The following is a 23964-nucleotide window of genomic DNA, read 5'->3' as shown; positions in this document are numbered from 1 at the left end:
TAATTTACAGTTCCCTCTCCATACCTCTTTCCCTTTCTCTTGATGGATATGGCCTGGTTGATCTGTTTCCCAGGCTGAGTTTTGCAGGCAGGATGAATGTGTGCAGCATAATGGTTCTGCTGTGCTCAGTGTCTGCAGCTGGAACCATAGCCTGATAAGACACAGGTGTAATCTCACTGTCCAGACCAGACAGGTGTGTTCTTCTTTCACCAGGAGGAATGTCTGAAGGGTTCTCTTTTTGTAAGGTCAGCAGCTGCTGATGCTTAGTGCTTAGGAGCATTAACTCATTTGGACTGCAAAATGATGATCTTCTGTTTCTATCATTTCTTTTTCACTTATTAGCTGGGATAGTTTTATAAAGAGACACGTTTACTCATCTACTACAGATTAGCCAGAGATATAGGTTGTATAAGAAAAGGAGGGTAATTCTTGATGCTTTCCCTTTATTTAAAGGTACTGCATTGATTTCATATATCTTCAAAAAGTGACCAATACATTTAAAAATTATTATGAATTCATGAATTTATATTTTATGGGTTTCAATATATTACAAATAAACTCTGTTTTGGTGCACAATTTATCTAGTAATGGGAGCCTCTTCCTGTTGGCTCTGGAGCCCTTTTGATGTGACCCAGTGTTCTTTCAGAGTGTCCTTGCTGTCTGCTTTGACAAGCAGTTCCAGACTTACCTTATACATCTTGTACATTCAGGACTATATTCTTGAAGCTAGATACATTCATTGTTACTGGGTTGGTTATTTTTTCTATCATCTATCTATCTATCATCTCTCTATCATCTCTCTCTCTCTCTCTCTCTCTCTCTCTCTATCTATCTATCATCATCTTAAAGGTAAAATACCTAATGAGCTCATACTGCTATTGTCAATCCAAATTTAGGACTTACAGGGATTTACTTCCCTCTTTTCCATTGTTTCTGTATCTCATCTCTCCCACAGCAAAAATCCTGATTCTTAAGGTCACAGGGGTTGATAGAGTTGGAGTATGCCATAGTTTTTGTTTTATTCCATATTGTAAGCCAACAAAATAAGATAACAACAGGACTGACTACTGCTGCTATTAATATGATGGCTAGCCCAGTTATAATTATTTACCCTGTGCACTCTGCATTCCTCTACTCTCTGTGATGTCATGGGATCTGCACTGGCTTGGCTCCAGACTCTCGTGGCCCTCCATTAGCTTTGTTCCCGTGGGTAACTGTGCATTCTATGCTCACCATGAGCCCTTAGGTCGATGTTTCTGCAGTCATCTAAAGCTCATTCTAGTAGATTCCTCAGGATATGACCCAGTGAACATTGTTTATTGAGTTGGTGCATACTGATAACTGTTTGTACATGGCCTTCATAATTAAATCAGTTTTGCTGGATATAAAATCCTTGGCTTCCATTTATCCCCCTGAGTCTTTTAAATATATTGCTCTATCTTTTGCTATCACCAAGCATTAGTGTTGAAAAGTTTGGTTAATTCATTTCCCTTTCCGTTACAAGTCACTTACTCTTTTTGCCTGGATGCCCAGAGGATTTTTTTTTTTTACTTTAAACCTTAGTAATTTACTTGAATAGGTCCTGACAGTGCTTGTCCTGGATTGATATTCTCTTCTCCTGCTTTGATTTTCTTTCTCTGGCTCTTATTTGCTTTATATGAGATCTTTGTTCATGATTTTTATCTTTACAAAGTTCCTCTTTCACCTTTTTTTTTCTTTTTTTAAAGCTTATTTATTTATCTTGAGAGAGAAAGTGTGAGTAAGGGAGGGGCAGAGAGAGAGGGAGAGAGAGAATCTCAAGCAGGCTCTGGGCTGTCAGTGTAGAACCTGATGCAGGGCTCTACCTGACAAACTGCGAGATCATAACCTGATCCGAGATCAGGAGTCAGATGCTTAACCGAATGAGCCACCCAGGCACCCCTCACCTTCTATTTCTCTAAGGAATTTTGTTGTGTTTATTTGTTCTTTATTCCTTCTGACTTAAGTCTTTACTTCTGAAATAATGTTACTTTATTTCTAATTCCATCATGATGTGTGTGTGTGTGTGTGTGTGTGTGTGTGTTTTACTTTATCTGCAAGTTTCTCCAAGTTACTTAAGGATGTTCATGTCACTTAATGTGCTTATATCTTTTAATTTGTACTGGAAGAATGGGTCTTAGCTTTGACTTCTGTGGGCCCATCTTTGGGCATGCTTTGATTGTTGGTGGGCTTATTATTTCACTCTTACTCTCTTTTTTCTTGTATTAATTTTGTATAGTATTGGATTTTCTCACTTAAGTAAAGTAAGTTTTCCTGAACCTTCAGAGGAGAGCATGTCTAACTTTGATTGTTATCCTGTATGCTAAACAAAGGGCAGCTGCTATTGGAGACTGCCCTGGTTGTTTTCCCACCCTACCTCTGCTGTGTGGGCATCCCACTCCATTCTACTCTGTTGCCTGGTGTCCCCTCAGCGTGGGGCTCTGTCCTAGAATGGAGTTGTGTAGGCCAGGGTTAAGGGTTTGGATGGCCCAGCCTGCCTGCCTTGTCTCACTGCTGACCTCTTGCCCTCCCTGGTGAATGAGATAAGCCCTTCTTGTTTCAGCTGCTTTTTTCAGATCGGCTTGAGATGCCCTCTGATCTGGTGGTATTCTATTCTCAGGTCTGGAAGTCTGCTTCCTGGGTCCCCACAGGTTCAGGGCTGGTAGCTATAGGTGTCTCTCCTCCCTCCTTGTTGGGTATGGGAGCAGCTTGCCATCTAGTTTTGCTCTAAGTGTCCACAGTGTTTGGTCCCACTGCTTAGCTGCTGTAAGAGTGTGCGGGAGTGGCCACAACAGAGTACTGTTGACTCAGGGCTTTAACAACAGATTATTTACTTCCCAGAGTTCTGAGCCTCGAAGTTCAAGATCCAGGTATTGGCAGAATTTGTCTCTCCTTGGCTTGTAGATGGCTGTCTTCTCTCTGTGTCCTTACACAGCTTTTCCTCTGGTATCTGTGTGCCCAGATCTCTTCTTATAAGGTCACTGGTCATATTGGATCAGGACCCACCCTAATGGCCTCCTTTTAATTCAGGCACCTCTTCAAAGGCCCCAGATATACAGTCATGCTCTGAGGTAGTGGGGTTTAGGGTTTCAACATGAATTTTACAGGGACATAATTCAGCCCGTTAAACTGTTGGGATTTGGAAAGACTAGACACTCTTCCACCGTTGCTTCATCTTCCCAGGGTCTCCCTTTCAAGGTTGGTTGATGTTTCTCACGACTGTGTGAGCTCAAGAAGCACCACCCAACCCATTCCCTTCATGTGGCCCTATTTGTAGTGCCCACCCCCCTCCACCTGACATCTAAGGGGCTGTCTGCCATGCTAGCATGCAAGCCCCATGGCCACAGTAAGTGCTCAGTAAATAGCTATTGAGTAAATAGTCAGGAAACAGCAAGCAGTGTTGTGGAGTGGGTTCAAGTTCAGGCTCTGTCTGGACGTGGATTTGTGCCTTTGAGCAACTGGCCTGAAGGCCTCACAGGGACGGACTGCATGCCCTCCAAGGCCTATCTTGGCTTCCCTGTTCCTTTCCTCAGCAAGGCTATATGGGTGCACTGCTTTAAATATAATGGACTTCAGAGGTAGCATTTAGCCCATGAAACAAAATCAGGCTCATCTCTTTGTTTTACATTCCCTGCATTCAGAAGTGACAGTGGGAGTTGGCCAGGACATAGAAGGTTAAGAGGGTCATTGTTTTCAGGAGTCAAGGTGCTTCCCACAGGAGCACTCTATCCCAGGGCCTCTGACTGAGAACTGGCCTGCAACTTTGCCAAGTGCTTTGGGGAAATTTTAGAGAAGCAGTTTGCCAAAGAGAGTGGAGAACTTGTCATAAGCAGACTGTAAGGAAGCAGCTGAGGGCTAAAAACACTGGATGGATAGATGGGAGAACAGGACTTGGCCTCTCCCACAACACTTTTCTTTCCTGTGTTTGTGTCCATCATTCAAGTATTCACTCAATCATTCAAGCATTTGGGCTTCACTGGGTAAGAGCTTCATTGCTTTTACATATCAATCTGTGCAAAATTCACATCTGATTTCATAAAAGTTCCCTTAAATCAGGAAAATCTGACTTCTAGTTCATTTTACATTCATTTGTTAAAAAGAAGGGGATCTGAACTTGGGTCTGTTAGGAACTGAGTCAGCGTTCATAGCCAAAGTTCAGAGGTGACACGCTGAATTCCAGCAAAGATGGTGGGTCTTCAGCCCCTGCCCTCAGAGACCTGACTCTGGACCACAAGACGGAGTCCCTACCTCACACATTCACTCACTCATTCAGCTGCCACCTACTGAGCACCTGTCTGTGGAGCTGCCAGGTGTCCAAGCTGCCAATTAGGACAATGAACCAGACTGAGAGTAATAGTCAAGTCTCCCTTCACTCACTGGGACTAAACAGGCAAAGGGCACTGGAGAAAGGCACTGGCCCCCCCAGTATCTTGTTTTCCCAGAGAACATCACTGGGGCCAGACCACACGCAATTCAAGCTGGTTGGAGGGGGGCGGGGTGCAAGGATTATCTCCTGGCCAAGCATCCTTGGATGAAAGGCCCCTGTCTTTTTATGGACACTAGGGACCAGGGGTGGTGCAGGAGTGAAAAAGTATTGAGTTGGGAGAAGTGCCTTAGCCAAATACCTGGATAAGGAGCCTGGAGAGGAGGTGCCTGGGCTCGGAATACAGATGTCCCTAGTATGTACATAGGGGCACAGATGGGAGGGTGCACTTACTCCTGATCACAGCTCCCTGCAGACACTGTAGTGTCCTGGCCCTGTGGAAGTAAGCTGTGGGGAGGGAAGCTGGCCTGTGAGGCCTGCCAAGCTAAACCTTGGGATTGCCTGTGGGTGTGTCTGAGAGAGCACACACAGCATCTTGGCCTGAACCCAGGCTCCTCTCTGCAGCCAGCCCTAGCCCAGGAGTTGGGGCTGGTTCAGTGAAGACACAGACAGTATTGACCCTGGGGCCATGCTTGTGCCTGAATGATGGTGAACCCCAACCCTGCTATACAAGAACCAGTAAATGTGGCCAGATTGTGGAAAACCCCCAATACAGGTTTCATTCACCATCCACCATGGGACCCGCCTTCCCTCCTTCATTTATATTTTTCTCTGTCATGATCAGTTTGGCCCTTGGCAGTTTCCAAAGCATTTTGTTTTGTTTTTCTCAGCTTTCAAAACCCAGTGCTAGGTTCTCAAGCCTGGCTGCACATTAGAATAATGGGGGACCTTTAAAAACTGCTCTGTACTTAGTTCCCTTCCCTGGAAGTGCTGCTGTAATGTGCTGCCTGTATTCCTTAGGTGAGCTGCCTGTGCAACCAACATGGCTCCCCTGCCCTGAAGGGAAGGCATGTTTACTGGTTTTGGAGCTAGCAGAGAAGGGGAACTGAAAATGGGGTCAAACCACTCTTTGGGGATTTAGGGCATAAAACAATTGCTTCTCCTGCCAAGAGCATGTTTAGAAACTGGAAGAAGTATGGCCCCAAATATGACTAAGAGGCTTTAAAAATCAGGATAGATTCTTCTGGTTTCAGGACATCCTGTATGTGTCCTACCTCAAGGCCCCTTGGGGGTTTGTGCTGCACAGTTTTTCTGTAACACACACACTCACTTCTGCATCAGTTTATTTGTGATGAGGGCCAATGGAAAGACAAAGTAAAATAAACTTGCAAAGAAAAACAAGACTAACAAGGAACCAAAGTGGATTTGGCTGATGAGTGCTGGATATTGTTACACTGGGCACTTTGGTCAAGTGGCAATTGTCAAACATCAGTGTGCACAGTAATTGCCTGGAGGGCTTGTTAACACAGACTGTTGGTCCTCAACCCAGAGATTCTGACCCTTCCTTGGGGAGGTGCCTGAAATTCTGCATTTCCAACAAGCCTATACTTGGCTTCACAGGGCACACCAAAGTGCTGGTCAAGATAAAGCAGCTGTTCTCAGAAAGCCAGTGAGAAGATAGTGCAATCAGAAAACTTCTTGCCTGCAATCCATACTGGATATTAGATTCCTTTCATTACAATTCTGGCTCTGGTGTTTGCTAGGACTGAAACCCCAGGTTTTTGGTGTGGGCCCAGCATGCACATTTAAGGGAATCTGCAATTTTCTCTAATCTGAGAAGTACCACATAAATGCTGTTTTCCTCCTTGCCAGAGCTGGTGCTTCAAGTGTGAGAACCTGGCAGCCTGGCCTCAGGTGAGTGGTCTGCAGCACTAGTGTGTCAAGGGCTGCCTCTGAAGCCAGACAGGAATTGTGAGTTTCACCAAAGGTTTTATCACAGGCTTAACTCTGGCCAAATGCAGAGTTTGTAGAGCTTTCCAAACTACATCCTAGGGAGACCCTTCTGCGAGATGTTACTAAGAATTCCTCCCAAAAATTCTGGAAAAGTTCTTCATTGCATCTTCTTCTTGTGCTTTAGCATTTTCAAGGCTCTGGAAAGCTCCAGAACAAAGAAGCTTAACTAATACAGCTGACCTTAGTGTTTTCTATGACTGGTTTGACCATGGAGCACTGTCTTCTCAGCTTCTCAGCATTTCTATTAGGATCTCCAGGAGCTCCTTCTCTACAGGGCAGCATTGTGAGAAATGTGCTCAGCCCCTGTGGCCCGGGCCTGGGGAAGAAGACACTGAGACTTCATGGTTTCAGAAAGCATATCAGAGGCTCTGTGTGCCTGTGTGGCATCACAGTCTGCTCAAGGACACAGGCAGGTAAATAGGGGTTCCCTGGGAGTGGCTCTTTCCCTGAAGCATCTGAAATATTCCAAGAATCCACAGGGCTGGGTTCAAGCACAGAAATCAAATCAAGATGGAGACACACCTGCATCTTTGTTGTTATATACAGTACAGCTCCTTTGTCCACCCCTGCTTCTCTACAGAACATTGAAAGTTTAAAACACCCCCTACAAGTGCACCAAAACCCATAAAATACCTAAGAATAAATCTAACCAAAGAGGTGAAAAGTCTATAGACTGAAATCTATAGAAAGCTGATGAAAGAAATTGAAGAAGACACAAGGAAATGGAAAAAGATTCCATGCTCCTGGATAGGAAGAAAAAAATATTGTTAAAATGTCAATACTCCCAAAGCAATCTACATATTCAATGTGATCCCTATCAGAGTAACACCAGCATTCTTCACAGAGCTAGAACAAATAATCCTAAAATTTGTATGGAACCAGAAAAGACCCCAAATAGCCAAAACAATCTTGAAAAAGAAAACAAAAGCAGGAGACATCACAATCCCAGACTTCAAGCTGTATTAAAAAGCTGTAATCATCAAGACAGTATGGCACTGGCACAAGAAAAGACACTGATATCAATGGAACAGAATAGAGAACAAACACAGAAATGGACCCAAAATGTATGGCCACTAATCTTTGACAAAGCAGGAAAGAATATCCAATGGAATAAAGACAGTCTCTTCAACAAATGGGGCTGGGAAACCTGGAGACCAACATGCAGAAGAATCAACCTGGACCACTTTCCTACACCATACACAAAAATAAACTCAAAATGGATGAAAGACCTCAATGGAAGACAGAAAGCTATCAAAATCCTCAAAGAGAAAGCAGGCAAAAGCCTCTTTGATCTTGGCCACAGCAACATCTTACTCAACACATCTCTGGAGGCAAGGGAAACAAAAGCAAAAATGAACTACTGGGACCTCATCAAAATAAAAAGCTTCTGTACAGTGAAGGAAACAATCAGCAAAACTAAAAGGCAGCTGACAGAATGGGAGAAGATATTTGCAAATGACTTATCAGATAAAGGGTTAGTATCCAAAATCTACAAAGAACTTATCAATATTAACACCCAAAAACCAAATAATCCAGTGAAGAAATGGGCAAAAGACATGAATAGACACTTCTCCAAAGAAGACATCCAGATGGCCAACCGACACATGAAAACACGCTCAACATCGCTCATTATCAGGGAACTACAAATCAAAACCACAATGAGATACCACCTTACCTCTTTTAGAATGGCTAACATTAGTGGGAGAGAGCCAAAGCATAAGAGACTCTTAAAAACTGAGAACAAACTGAGGGTTGATGGGGGGTGGGAGGGAGGGTAGGGTAGGTGATGGGCATTGAAGAGGGTATCTTTTGGGATGAGCACTGGGTGTTGTATGGAAACCAGTTTGACAATAAATTTCATATATTAAAAAAAAAAGAATGGCTAACATTAACAACTCAAGCAACAACAGATGTTGGCAAGGAGGTGGAGAAAGAGGATCTCTTGCATTGTTGGTGGGAATGCAAGCTGGTGCAGCCACTCTGGAAAACAGTATGGATGTTCCTCAAAAAATTAAAAATAGAACTACCCCATGAGCCAGCAATTGCACTAGTAGGTATTTATCAAGGGATACAGGTGTGCTGTTTCGAAGGGACATATGCACCTCAATGTTTATAGCAGCACTATTAACAATAGCCAAAGTATGGAAAGAGCCCAAATGTCCATTGATGGATGAATGGATAAAGAAGATGTGGTATATATATACAATGGAGTATTACTCAGCTATCAAAAGGAATGAAATCTTGCCATTTGCAACCACATGGGTGGAACTGGAGGGTATTATGTTAAGTGAAATTAGTCAGTCAGAGAAAGACAAATATCATATGACTTCACTCATATAAAGACCTTAAGAGACAAAACAGATGAACATAAGGGAAAGGAAACAAAAATAATATAAAAACAGGGAGGGGAAAAAAACATAAGTGGCTCTTAAATATAGAGAACAAACAGAGGGTTACTGGAGGGGTTGTGGGAAGGGGGATGGGTTAAATTGGTAAGAGGCATTAAAGAATCTACTCCTGAAATCATTGTTGCACTATGTGCTAATTTGGATGTAAATTTAAAAAAAAATTAAAGAAAATTAAATAAATGAAAGTCCCACCATGTGGTCTCAACATCTGGTCTTGTAACTTGCCAACCTTGGAAGCGCTGCCAGGGAGCATTGCCATTGAAACCAAATGAGACAATAAAGTTCAGATCCACATGACCCAAAGCTCAGTTTGCAGCTGGCAGCATTGGTGCGCCCTGGGAGCCTGTTAGCCATGAAGGACCCAGGGCTCTGCTTCAGACCTGCTAAGCCAGGCCTGCCCTGAATGAGATCCCTGGGAGATTCATAGGCACATTAGAGTTTAAAGGCACTGTTTTAAAAATAACTAAAAATTTAAAATACAAGCAATGTGCAAATATGCCGGTTCTCAAGCTTGGCTGAACATTGCAATCACTGGGAGCTTTTAAAGTACTTACTCTCCCCCACCTCCATTTTAATTTGATTGGAATGGAGAGCATTCTGGGTTTTTTAAGATCCTTGGGCGATTCTAAAATTCAGCACACTGATTCCAGGGCTCCAGACCTTTAGTGGTGGAGCATTTCTCCTTTGCTTATAACCCCAGCACCTGGACCAGTGCCTGGCACAGTGTTGACACAAAACTGATCACAGAAAAACATTTTGCTGCTGAACTGAGTTTATCCTGGGATTCCAGATCATATGGAGGTGGTCCTGCCAGGAGCCTCCTTGCCTGAATAACAGATAAATTCATCCTAAGGAAGGAACTTGGGTCAAGACTGGTATGTGAACAATAGATGTAGGGCCTGTGTCCTTAACATGATAGATGTCAGTCATTCACAGCCCTCCCCTTGATGCTGAACTAATGGGAAGGGCAACCAGGCCCGTGTGATGGGTTGTTATATTTTAGGGCCTTTTTTTTGTAATCCCTAGACTGTAGCACAGGTTATAGATGAATGAGAGGCAATAATTTCAAGACAGGATGTCAAGTGTTACTTGCTCTCCAAATAACCATCTGTCTTTTCAAGGGCGTGAGTAAAATGCTTTGAAGTTCTCAGGAGTGAAGGACTACAGCCTCCCAAGCACCTTCTTTGAAGAATGTTCTCCACACAGAGTTCTGCGTGAGCCACAGGCTGCGGAGAAGGTTCCTGGCAGGGCCTTCTGCCTGGGCCACGGGCTTCAGCCTGGTGACAGGATGGAAGCAGCAGTGGATGGATCCCCTTCACAGCCCTCACCAGCAGGCTGCCCCCTAGCACTCTGGCCCAAATGACTTTAAAAAATCAAGAAGGGGCGCTTGGGTGGCTCAGTAGGTTAAGCATCCAACTTCAGCTCAGGTCATGATCTCGGGGCTCTTGAATTCAAGTCCTGCAACAGGCTCTGTGCTGACAGCACAGAGCCTGCAGCCTGCTTCAAATTCTGTGTCTCCCTCTCTCTCTGCCCCTCTCCTGCCCACACTCTGTCTCTCTCTCAAAGTAAATAAACATTAAATTTAAAAAAAAAATCAAGAAAGAACAGCAGCCTGAGGCATCTTGAGATCAGTATTCAGCCAGCTTCCCGGGGCTACTGCCACAGAACTGGGAAGTGGGACAGAGAAATGACCCCATTCAGGGAAATGAGTGTCCTGCCTTCCAAGCACCCCTTTAACAATAAAGTTGACAGAAAACAAAAATATATTTTCTGCTTGGAAAATGTCTGAGACGAATGTCCAAAAAGTCCTGTGTACTAGTCAGACCCGAGATCATGGGTGTGGAGATGGCCACCAGTGTGGGAGAGGCGGGGCACCTGGGTGGCTGGTAAAGCCCCTGCCACAGCCACTCACCCCAGCTGTGCCCGGAGCAGAGTGGTCTCAGGAAGCTGCAGTGGGGGAGGTGGATGCAGTCTGAGGAGACACTCGTGACAGACCTCCATCCAAGGGTGATAGGGATGCTCTCAGTATCTTTCTTCCTGGGTACCTAAGGCTGGGAGGTCTTCTTCAGCAAGCTGGGACTGTGATTTCTGGCTCTCTGTCCTCTGCAGATAAAGGTCATTCTCTATTATTGCACATTAAATATTACTGTTTCTCTGTTCTTCTCAGGCACAGAGGGGCTTGGAGGTGGCCATGGGGCAATGTGGAGGCAAAACCAGTGGAGGGAGGGATGCCTGGGCCTGTCCTTTGTGGAGTGGCTGTGCCTCTACTACCCTGCTGGTCCCCTCCAGGCTGGGGCTGGTACCTCCACCTCAGTGCTCTGCCTGTGGGCTGGGCCAGCTAGCTCTTGCCCTATATACTCCCCTGCATAGCACCCTCCTGCATGCCTACTCGCCCCCCACATACTTTCTCCCTGCATGCCCAGACACCTTTCCTTGGCTCCAGAACCTGTTCTTTCAAAATCAGAGTGACCTACTTGTGGGCCTACATGGAGAAACAAGAACTGATCAAAAGAACTCTCTCAAACTCGAGAATTATTTCCACGAATACACACTGGAGGCTTAAACTGTGTTTAGGCATTGAATGGACCTGATAAAGGGTCTGTACTGAAGACAGAAAGGATATATGTAACCAGCTAATAATATAAATCAGGATTGTGACAGAATATCCAGGTCTAGAAAAGCTTCCAGGATGGGAACTGGGACATGCACAGTGGGACAAAAAAGCAAGGCTGAATATGGGACTATCTCTTACATAGGCAAGGTAGAGCCCACCACGGGGTGGGCTGTGTCCCCTTCCAGTGTGTGTCAGTGGGGTTGGGCAAGCCTTTGCTCTTCCCTGTCTCCTACTTGGGCTTGGAAGCCTGTGCTGGGAAGTAACTCCAGACAGAAGCAACGTTGCCTTCTGTCCTCCTGTATGTGCTGGTTGGGAGGTGATGTTGGTTTTTGGAAGCTGTACAAAGTGATTCAGGGCAGTGGTGACCCAATTAGACAGAGGTTCAGGGATGAAATTGCTGTTTTTGTTTGCAAATGAAGTGGGGACTTTCAGGGGAGTTGTTTGAATAAAGTTGGGGGGTGTGGGGTAGGGGGAAAGCACAAGCTGGAAGTGGGGTCTGAGTCACTGGGGGGCAAGGGAAGGCTCTAGGCTCCCAAGGAGTAGCTAAGCAGAGCAAGAAGTCCCTTTACAGCACCCCCCCCCCCAGCCTCCTTGCCGGGGCTTGTGGACTGGAGAGGGGATAGACTCATTCTGTCGTCCTCCTGCCTCTGAACTTCTGTGGTCGCACCTGGTGGGCTGGCCCTTACCTCAAGTCTCCTCTGCCTCCAGGCTCTACATCTAGCTGCGTCTAGTAACGAATCCAAATTCCTGCAAATTAGGAAGGACCCTCCTGGCTGGGTCCTGACCTCTGTCCTACAAGCCCTCCCGAATCCGTTAAGAATCCATGCTTGGTTTTAAGAACATTGCTTCTCCCAACTTCAGACTTCATACAGCATCAGTAGTGAAACTGCCCACATCCCTGCACCCCAACCCCTCCTGTCTTACTCCAAGGAAAGGCAGCATACAGGGGTCCAAACTGCCAATGCCTTCAGGGAGCACTCTGCAGCTCCTGGCTTTGGTTTTATAGATTTTAACTTTACTCCTTGTGGCTGCAGGTGTTCCCCCTGGGATGGAGTTGGGGGAGAACATCCTGGGCTCCTTGGCACTTTTTTTCATTCCTGTGTGACCCCTAATCAGGTAAGCTGGGCAGCATTGCCTCTCTCTCCTCACAGTTCTGCATCAAGGATGCTAAGGCCAAGAGTAGTGCAGTCTCATGAATGAGAGTTGTGAGAGAATTATACTTTCCTAAGAAGAAGCAAATGGGTACTTCCTCCTGGGAGGTGGCCCTAGGCCAGGTCAAAAGGCAGGACTGTGCCTACCCATGTGTACATTTGAATGATGAGGTCGGAGACTGTCTGCCCCTGAGAAAGGGAGGAGGCAAGGAGCATGGCTTAGGAGGGACTCTGTCCTCTTCAAGGGTGGGGGAGAGTGCAGTGCCAGGTGGAGGGGAGATGGGGCATAAATGTTGGTAGCACTTACATTTCCTATGTGAAGACAATTTTCCATATGGTAAGTTATATACATCCTGCTGTGTTATGTTCCTGGGGCTGCTATAACAAATTGCCATAGATTTGGGGGCTCAGAGTGACAGATGGAGGCCAAAATCTGAAATTGGCATCACTGGCCCTAATCAGGCATCAGCAGGGTGCCCCTCTGGATGTTCTAGGGGAGAGCCTATTCCTGCCTCTTTAAGGCAGCTGTGGTGCTCCTTGGCCTATGCTAATATTGCTGTCCTCTCTGCCTCTGTCTTCATATGCTCCCTCTGGCCCCTCCTCTGGGTTGGGTCTGCCTCTAGTAAGGAGGACTCATGAAGGCATTTAGGGTCCACAGAAAATCCAGGACTCATCTCAAGACCCTTAACCTAACCACACACGCAAAGTCCTTTTCTGACATATAAAACAACATTTGCAGGTTCCAAAGGTTAGGACAGGCATATCTTTGGGGGCCACTTTTCCCCCTCCCCTCCTTCCACCTAGATATTTCTACTTTTAATTTTCCAGTGAGGATGATTTTCAGGAAAACAAGTAGCCTTTTCCAGTTGGCTGAAATGCCTCTACCCTGAATCTGTAATTCTCTCAGCTCTATCACATGCTTCCCCCGAATGCCTTTTCTGCCCCTCTTGGGAGTTGCAGGGGACATAGGGCTGGAAGTCAGCTGTACACAGGGCCAGAGCCCCTAAAGCCAGCCTTACAGTCAAAGACTCTGAGTGCTTGGGACCTTTGGTCCCCTCTGACATCCTGAGAGACAGACTGTGTCTCAGGTGGCTGATGCTGCTCTCTTTGAGGTCTCCAGCCATCCCCAGGAAACTCCACAGCCTGGAGTTTCCTCATCTGCAAAATGGAGTAAGAATAGAACTTAGCCTGTGGAATGGCAGGTGAGGCTGTGGACCAAACAGCCTTTCCACAGTGTTCCTGATCATCCCCACATCCTTCCTTCTCCCAGCTGGCATGGCCCTGGCAGACCTGGATCTAACTCTTGTGGGCAGATGTTCTGAGGAAGATGTCAATCCCGGCCTTGGATGTCTCAGGTCCCTCCATTTGACACATGCTAAGAGCACCTGGTGGGCCAGGCACTGTCCTGGGCACTTGGGGTACAACAGTGAGCAAAGTGACTGGTGACCCTGCCATCAGGAAGCCTATTTGCTTGTAGGAGTGAGTAGTAAACATGATGGCATGACACAGTCTATTAGAAGGGGGTCAGTGCTGTAGATGAAAAGGAAGTTGGAGGCAGTTGAGGAGCAGCAGCATGGGGCCAGGGTGGGTGGGTGTGTGGGCTAGGTTGCTTTTTTTTTGAAGATTTTATTTTTTTAAAAGTATTCTCTATACCCAATGTGGGGTCGAACTCACAACCCTGAGATCAAGAGTCACATGCTCCACTGACTGAGCCAGAAAGGCTCCTATAGTCTCTGTTTTGAATGAGGTAGTTGTGGTAGGCCACATTGAGAAGGTGACATTGGAACAACGATTTGAAGGAGGTGAGGGAGGTAGCCCTGTGGATATCTGAAGGAAGAGCCTTCCAAGGAAAGGGCACCACCTCTGCAAAGGTCCTGAGGTCAGAGGCAGATTGAGGAACAGCAATGAGGCAAGTGTGGTCAGAGTGAGAAAGTGTGATAGCAGATGGGGTGCAGGAGACCAGAGCTGGGAATGGGAGAAGACTGTGTTGGAGCACTGTCAGGACTTCCCAGAGCTTATCAGACACAGTCCTGGTACCATTAGAGCTCATAACCCCAAAGTCTTCACCTGCTTTATGCTGAAGAAAGGGACTTGGAAAACAGACCACCTCACCTTCAGCAGGGAGAGGAGCTAGAGATGGTGCATTGCTCCCCATAGACATTCCAGCCTTCCTAGAACAAAGTTCCCTGGTCACCATGAAGTGGCAGTGTCTTTTCCAGGTTCCCAGGATTCCCAGGATGAGCAGGTCCTGAATGGTTCTAACTGGTGTAACAGGAAGTCACCACATGAGCCCCCAGCACCATGCCAGCCACTACAGTAAGAGTCACCCATTCTTATCCAACGATTAGGGCCTCTGCTCTGACTGCTGCCTCCAATCCCTTTGCTAACTCCTTTCTCCTCATCCTCAGACCCACTGGACTCTCCTCCAGAATGTCCCACAGGGACCTCATGTATACATTCCCCCATGATGTCATAACTCTTGGCCATACCTGGACCTTCTCAGTCATATCCTGCCTCCACAGCCCACTCCCCAGCTTGGCCCTCCACTTATCTTTTATCCCTTCTTTTCTCATCTGGACCACAAATGCTGTGACTTCTGCATTCATAATGACTCTGGCATCTCCCTGTTGTGCCCATGCCCACTGTGCAGTCAGAGGCTCATCATCCTGTTGCAAGTAACATCTGTGTGGCTGTCCTGCAGCTCCCCGGATGGGCCTCCGAGAGCCCCCAGCATGGAACCTGCATATCTGCACACTTACACACACCAGGCCCATGGCCCCTGACAGGTTTCTGTCTTTAGTTTCACCCCAAGTATCCATATTTCATATTATGACCAGTTATCTTTGTGAAAAATAATATTAACTTTGTTATTATGAGGCTTATACAAAAACTTCCCTTGGCATTATGCTTACATGTGAAAGATGAGAAGCTGTATCATTGGAGGCAGGAATGAATAAGGACACACAGCCTCATCATCTACTGTAGCCCAGTTTTGGAAGACTAGACAATACAATCAGGTAAGAGTCAAAGTAAGAATAAGATATTAGGAAAGGAAAAATTGTCAGTGTTCAGAGAGATGGTATGATTGTATGCTTTGGAAAGTCAGGATAATCACCTGAAAACCATTGAAAATAAAAACTCAAGAAAGAAAATTATTATACTCCTTCAATAACTTTTCCATGTACAAATAGCTAGTTAAATATTATGAAAAATACTTCATTTAAGATAGCAATTAGGTGAGACAGTAACAAGATATAAATTTAAAGGGAAATGCATAGGGCCTGCAGAAGGAAAACTTAAAAACTCTGCTAAAGAGATTAAATTAAGGTCTAAGCAGATGGGAGGAGAGAACTTACCGCCATCTAGAATGGCTCAATATTATAAAGTTGACCACCCAACTTTATATTTCCCATCCTGGGAATCCATTACTCACAAAATCAGTCTAATTCCAGTGCAAACACCGACATGGTACATGGAGGGAAATGGACATGGGGAAAGGAACAGGGAAACTGAAGGAAAAGAAGAATAAAATGTAAAATGAATCATGAAGTAACCAAACCAGGTTCATACTGAAGGTTTTTATAGGTTGAGCAGAGGGTTCCAAGGTATATACAAACATTCAAATTTAGTCCATGTGGTAGATAGAGTTTCAAATCAGGGATAAAAGAGAGATTACTCAGTAGATGATTTAGAAACAAGTGGCCATTTGGAAAAAAAAAACACTGATTTCTGACCCAGTGCTTTACTACTCCCAAAGAATTGCAGATATAATAACAAAACTAAAACTAAAACATTATGAAGGAAAAAATGGTGGATTTGTTTGTAATTGTGAATGGGAAATGCCTTTCTAAGCAGGATATGTATCTGGAAGCTTTGTGGGTAATGTTGATCTATTTGATTAGAAATATTGAAAAAAATCACCAGCAATGGAAAAATAAACAAACTGAAGAAACATTTGCAGTCCAACTGATGTAGGGCTTCCATACTTCTTTGAGCAACACATTTTCCAAAGTGCTCTCACCGGTCAATAAGAAAAACGTTTATGAACCCAAGTGAAAAATGGGAGGTGCACAGAAGTATAAATGGAATTGGTCAGTAAGCATATAGAAGAGAGGCTTGCTCAATTTCACTCAGAATTAAAGAAATGCAACTAAAAAGAACAAAGAGATATAACCTCTCTGCAAAGGAACAAAAATTAGATGTGGGAACTTTCGGTTCTTTTAACATTTTCGTGGTGTATGTTTTACTTTTGCTTTTGAATTTTCTTCTTTACATACTGCCAAGTGTGAACAAAGGATTGCTTCAATCCAATGCTGAGTGGCATGGAGACTGGACATCCCTTCTGCTTTTTGCCCTGTTAACTGTTGAGTTCAGCCCATTTCTCCAGAGTTGCTTGATTATGTGTGGCTGGAGGAATGTCTTCCCAGAGGTGACTGGAAGAGGCAGCCCCAAAGACAATCCTGGTTTCCTTCTTCCACAGTGAACAGATGCTCCCCTGATTTCACTGTTCAGTGGTTCTCAAACTCCAGCCCCCCAGAGGGCCTGTGTGCAGATATGGCAGCCCCTCTTCAGAGTTTCTGACTTGGGAGGCCTAGGGGTGGGCTGAGAGTGTCATCTACTGCTGGACCCAGGACCCACTTTCAGAACTGCCTGAGTCAAAAAGCTGGGCCTTTTCCTTGATTGCTCTGGAGCACATTTCTTGGCACAAAAATGATAATCAATTTCACTGAGAATGAATGAATTAGCCCATCCGTAAGATCCTGTGCAGTGGAAAGCCGTGACAGAAGCTTGCATGAACATCCTGGCTTGAACCTGCTGGCAGGAGGAGGGTTACACTGAGGGTGCCCCTCCTGGGGATGGGGAGGCCATGTAATGTCATTGACACTCCAGCCCAAGCCCTAGCCTCCACCCACAAGCCCTGCCATTACTGTTCTGGGGCTTGCCCATGGCTTCCACAGCATGCTCCATCTAAGAGTCTCTCCTCAAGTGCTGGAGAACCACTGCCCCATGAAGGACGGTGAGTACCAGCCCATCCACCTAGCTGTTCAGGGGAGTATCCCCCAAGAACATACCTAAAGGCCCCCAGACTTCCCAGTGAATCAGAGCCCCATTTGGCCTCCATGTTACTGATGTTCTAGCCTGCCTTGTCCCACTTTCCCATCCTTTCTTGCTGCCTTCCAGAACTGCCTTTCAAATAAGCAAGATTCCTGTGTCAGGGCCTGCTTTTGAGGGCAGGACCCTACCCCAGTTTCGAGGTGACCATCTTCTTTCCAGGCTTCTCAGCTTGATGGTGATACCCAGAGACTCAGTGCAGACTGTGTAATGCCTGGGGCTTATGAGCAGGCCATCTGAGGTGACAGGCACCTGCTGACAATGGTGGCACAACAATCAGACTGGGTCTGTAGCAAATTACCCCTCAGGCCACGTGGTCTTTGTGCAAGGACAGAGACAAGTTCTCTAGAGAGAGTTGCCCTGGCCCAGTCCCTGGGAGGTATCTACTGGATGTCTGCAAATAAACGTGGAAAGGAAGGGGGTTAGATTTCAGGGCTTTGGCTAAGATTTGGCAGATGACTCTGCACAAGGGACAGGGCTACCCTACAGCCACCAGGGACATGTGAGGAAGTCCCCATCCCCTGTGCACAGCAGCTGCCGCCTCCTTTCTTAGGTGGAGGGATTTGCTTTTACGTGTGAAGGGTTAAAACAGTTGTGCTCTCCCCTTGTTTCTGTCCCTCAACCCCCAGAAGCCTCCTCCTCGAGTGGCCACTTCTGCCGGTTGCACAAGCAGGCAGTTTTTGTTGGGAACTGGTGGGTGGCTTGGGCGGGTTTCCCCAGAAGCAGACAAGGAATAACAGGGGTTTGAGTGTGACAGTTTATCTGGGGGCTTCAGGAGGGGAAGGGGAGTGAAATGGGGGAAGAACTAGCTTGTGCAAAGCTGTGGGCATGGAGTTCAGCCCACTGGGGCCCTCTGGGTGACAGAGTGTAGTGACCCAGAGCTGTTCTGGCTAAGAGGCTGTGAAGCTAGGCTCTCCCTCTCCAGCCCCCATTTCTAATCAGCTAAGGACTGCTTCTGGAGCATTAACTCTCTGTCCCTTGTGGCCTGACCCCACCATTCCAGGAAACGCCCTTTAGCAGAGTCTCCAGGACCTGCAGGATAGAGGCATTGGTGTGCATGGAACCACAAAAACTGAGGGTTTATGGGCAGGTCACCCACAGTGCTGGCTCTGGTGAAGACCACAGGTCCATCATTTTTTATTAAAATATATGGGGAAAAGATAACTAATATAAAATGTTTTGGAATTAATGTGGAACAGTGTCTATTTAAATGAGACAAAAGCATATTATCTGCGCTTCCAGCTAATTGGACGGCTCAGGGACTAGAGGATGGGCATACAGCTCCTGTGATCTGGATTCCTGTTTAACAGAATGAGTACAGACCAACATTATTCCAGCCATCGGCATTTATCTTCAAAAGTCACTTGGCAGCACTATTATCTTTAATTGCTAAATACATGTGGTTGCTGAAAATCTAAAATAATACCTTATAAACTCTGAATTTAAAGCAGTAAAAGAATTGGTGCTATTAGGAGCTGGGAGAAAATTAGCAATTTTTAAACACCTTGGTAAACAAAGACCATATTGAACTTTTTAAGCACAAAAATTGCAAGAACTGTGAGGAGAGAACACCCACACTCAGCATTGTTTGGTGACAAGGCTTTAGATGCAGTGGCATTGCATCACTGGGAAGATGAACCACAATCTCCATACTGAGGCATTCTGGGTTGGGCATTTGTGAGGTGGTGGTGTGCCTGGTGGAAAAGAACAGACCTTGGAATCAGAAGATAATTTTTCCCCTCTCACTGTTCTATGAATTTGCTATTGTCAGTCAGCATCTATCTTCTGGTCCTACCCACACCCCGATTTCCTTTTAGGGAATGACATTTTCTCCTTTGGGTTTAGTCTGATGGGACCAGGCTGTCCTCATGCCACAGGGCAGGCATGTGAGCTGACTTAGGTCAATGCATCTGTGGTGTCTGCATCTTGAGGAAAGTGACAGAGTCAACAGTAGTTGGATTCATTCACCCTAGAGATAACAGCCTGGAGATATCATTTCTCTCTTTGCAATTCCCTCTTTTCCATTCTGTTTGGTGCTCTATAGGGAAGCCTGCTCCAGACTGTGAGTCCAGCCATGCCACTTGAATGCATGGGCTTCTGGTATCCTTCCTTTGAATTTTTTTAAATTTTTTTCCAAAGTTTTTTTTTTTCATTGAGGGGAAATTGGTATATAAAATTACATAAGTTTTGGGTGTATAAGATTATAATTTGACATCTGTATACACTACAAGTGATCACCACCAAAAGTCTAGTTACTGTGCATCACCCTGTGATTGATCTAATTCAACCATTCCACCCACCTCCAACTCCATTCTCCTCTGGTAACCATTGATCTGTTCTCTGTATCTTTGAGTTTGTTTTTATATTGTTTTGCTTTTTCATTTGCTTTTTTTTTTAGATTCCAAATATAAGTGAAATCATGCAGTATTTGTCTTTCTATGTCTGACATTTCATTTAGCATAATGCCCTCAAGGTCCATCCAAATTGTCTTAAATGGCAAGATTTCATTTCTTCTTTATGGCTGAGTAGTATTCCATTGTACATATTTATACACCATATCTTCTTTATTCATTCATGTATCAATGGACACCTAGGGTATTTCCCTATCTTAGCTATTGTAATTAATGATGCAGAGAATGTGGGGGTTAATATATCTGTTTGAACTGGTGTGTTTTCATATTCTTTGGATAAATACCCAGAAGTGCACTAGTTGGGTCATATGGTAGATCTATTCAAAGTTTTTGAGGAATCTACATACTGTTTTCCACAGTGTCTTCACCAACTTATATGCTCATCAACTGTTCATAAGAATTCCTTTTCTCCACATCTTTTCTAAGACTAGTTATTTCTTATCTTTTTGAGAATAGGCATTCTAACATGTGTGAGGTGGTATTTCATCATGGTTTTTATTTGCATTCCCTAATAACTAGTGATGTTGGACATCTTTTCACGTACCTGTTGGCTATCTGTACATCTTCATCAGAAAAATGTCTGTTCAGATCCTCTGCCCAGTTTTTAATTGGGTTGTTTGGTTTTTTTAATGGTTGAGTTGTATGACTTATTTATATATTTTGAATATTATCCCCTTATCAGATATATGATTTGCAAATATCTTCTTTCATACAGTGTGTTGCCTTTTCATTTTGATGATAGTTTTCTTCATCACGCAGAAGTTTTTTAGTTTGGTGTAGTCCCATTTGTTTATTTTTGCCTTTGTTTCCTTTGCTTTTGGTGTTAAATCCACAAATACATTGCTAAGAGCAATGCCAAGGTATTTGCCACCTACATTTTCTTCTATGAATGTTATGGTGTTAAGTCTTACATTTAAGTCTTTAGTCCAGTTTGGGTTAATTTTTGCATATGGTATAAAATAATAGTCCAGTTTCATTCTTTTGCATATAGCTGTCCAATTTTCCCAATACCACTTATTGAAAAGACTGTCCTTTCTCCATTGTGTGTTCTTGGCTCCTTTGTCATAAATTAATTGTCCATATATGTGTAGGTTTATTTCTGAGCTCTCTATTCCATTCTATTGATCTGCATGTCTGTTTTATGCCAATACCATACTGTTTTGATAACTATAGCTTTGCAATAAAGTTTGAAATCAGGGAGTATGATACCTTCAGCTTTGTTCTTCTTTCTTCAGATTGCTTTGCCAATTCAAGATCTTTTGTGGTTTCATACAAATTTTAGAATTATTTGTTCTAGTTCTGTGAAAGATGCTATTGGAATTTTGATAGGGGTTGCATTGAATCTGTAAATTGATTTGGGTATTATGGACATTTTAATAATATTAATTCTTCCAATCCATGGTCACAGAATATTTCTCTGTTTATTTATGGCTTCTTAAGTTTCTTTCATCAGAGTTTTATAATTTTCAGGTACAAGTCTTTCACCTCCTTAGTTAAATTAATTCCTAGGTCTTTTATTCTTTTTGATGTAATTATAAATTGCTTTCTTAATTTCTCTTTCTTATAGTTATTAGTATATAGAAATACCACAGATTTATGTATGCTGATTTTTTTTCTGAGTTTATTAGTTATAACACATTTTTTGGTGGAGACTATAGGATTTTCTATAGTAGTATCATGTCATTTGCAAATAGTTGCAGTTTTACTTCTTTTCTGTTTTGGATGCCTTTTATTTATTTTTTTTTTCTTGCCTTATTGCTGTGAGTAGAACTTCCAGTATAATGTTAAATAGAAGCAGTGAGAGTAGGCATCCTTGCCTTGTTCCTGAACTTAAAGAAAAGCTTTCAGGTTTTCACCACTGAGTATGTTGTTAGCTGTGGTTTTGTCATATATAATCTTTATTATGTTGAGGTAATTCCATTCATAGTCACTTTGTTGAGAGTTTATTTCATAAATGGATGTTGAAGTATTTTATTAAATACTTTTTCTGCATCTATTGGAATAATAATATGATTTTTATCTTTCATTTTGTTAATGTGGTGTATCATGTTGATAGATTTGTGGATGTTAAACCATTTTGCATCCCTGGAATAAATCCCACTTGATCATGGTGTATGACCCTTTTAATGTACTATTGAATTTGGTTTGCCAATATTTTGTTGAGAGTTTTTGCATCTATGTTCATCAAGGATATTAGCCTATATTTTCTTTTCAAAAAATTTCCCTCTTCTCTTCTCTTCTCTTCTCTTCTCTTCTCTTCTCTTCTCTCCTCTTCTCTTCTCTTCCTCTGTTCCCTTCCCTTCCCTTCTCTTCCCATCTCTTCTCTTCTTTCTCTTCTCTCCCCTCCCTGCCCTCCTCCCCTCCTCCCCACTCCCCTTCTCTCCTCCCCGCTCCCCTTCCCTCCTCCCTCCCCTCTTCTCCCCTACTCCCTTCCCCTTTCCCTCCTACATCTCTCCTCTCTCATCCCTTCCCCTCCCTTCTACCTCTATTCTATTCTATTCTATTCTATTCTATTCTATTCTATTCTGCTGTCCTTGTCTGGTTTTGGTATCAGGATAATGCCTGCCTTGTAAAATGACTTTGGAAGCATTCCAACATCTCCAGTTTTTTGAAAGATAGATATTAAATCTTTGAATGTTTGTATGCTTAGTAGAATTCACCAATGAAGCCATCTGGTCCTGGAATTTTTGTTTTTGGGGAGGTTTTTCATTACTGATTCAGGATTCTTCGTGATTCAATTTTGGAAGATTGTGTGTTTCTAGGAATTTATCTATTTTTTCCAGGTTGTCTAATTTGTTGGTGTATAATTGTTCCAGTAGTTTCTTTATATTTCTGTGGTATTAGTTGTAATTTCTTTTTCATTTCTGATTTTCTTTATTTGAGCCCTCTCTGTTTTTCTCCTGGTGAGTCTAGCTAAAGGTTTGTCAATTTTGCTTCTCTTTTCAAAGAATCAGCTCCTAGTTTCATTGATGTTTCAATTGTCTTTTCAGCCTCCATGTCATTTATTTCCACTCTGATCATTATTAGTTCCTTCTTTCTACTCCCCTTAGAATTCAGTTGTTCCTTTTCTACTTTCACTAGGTGTAAGGTTATATTGTTTACTTGAGATTTTTTCTTGTTTCTTGAGGTAGGCCTGTGTTTCTATGAACTTCCCTTTTAGAATTCCTTTTGCTGCATCTTTTAGATTTTGGTATGTTGTATTTCTGTTTTCATTTGTCTCTAGGTGTCTTTTGACTTCTCTTGATTTCTTTGATGGCTTGTTGGTTGTTCAGTAGTATGCTGTTTAATCTCTATGTTTTTGTGGTATTTCCAGTTTTCTTATGATTGATTACTAATTTTATGTGGTCATAAAATGTGCTTGATATGATTATAATATTGAATTATTGAGATTTGTTTTGTGACCTGCTATGTGATCTATCCTGGAGAATGTTCCTTGTGCCCTTGAAAAGAATGTGTATTCTGCTGATTTTGGGTGGGATGATCTGAATATGTCTGTTAAGTCTATCTGGTCCAGTAATTAGTTTAAGGCTGCTGGATCTTTATTAATTTTCTGTTAGATAATCTATCCAATAATGTAAGTGGGGTGTTAAAGCCCTTATTGTTATTGTATTGCTGTCAATTTCTCCCTTTAGCTCTGTTAATATTTGCTTTATATATTTTGGTGCTTCTATGTTGAGTGCATATACATTTAAAATGCTCTATTTTCTTGATGGATTGACCTCTTTATCATTGTGTAATGCCCTTCTTTGTCTTTTATCACAGTCTTTGTTTGAAAATCTATTTTGTATGATATGAATATAGCTACACCAGCTTTACTTTTGATTTCATTTCCATGGAATTTCTTTCTTCATCCCTTCATTTTCAATCTTTTATGTGCTTATTTTTGAAGGGAGTCTCTTGTAGGCAGCATATAGATGGGTTTTGTTCTTTATTATTATTATTTTTTAATCTATTCAGCTGCTGTATGTGGTCT

The sequence above is a fragment of the Acinonyx jubatus genome, chromosome A3 (genome assembly GCF_027475565.1).
Source record: "Acinonyx jubatus isolate Ajub_Pintada_27869175 chromosome A3, VMU_Ajub_asm_v1.0, whole genome shotgun sequence".
Lineage (NCBI taxonomy): Eukaryota > Metazoa > Chordata > Mammalia > Carnivora > Felidae > Acinonyx > Acinonyx jubatus.
Note: the sequence above shows the minus strand (reverse complement) of the source record.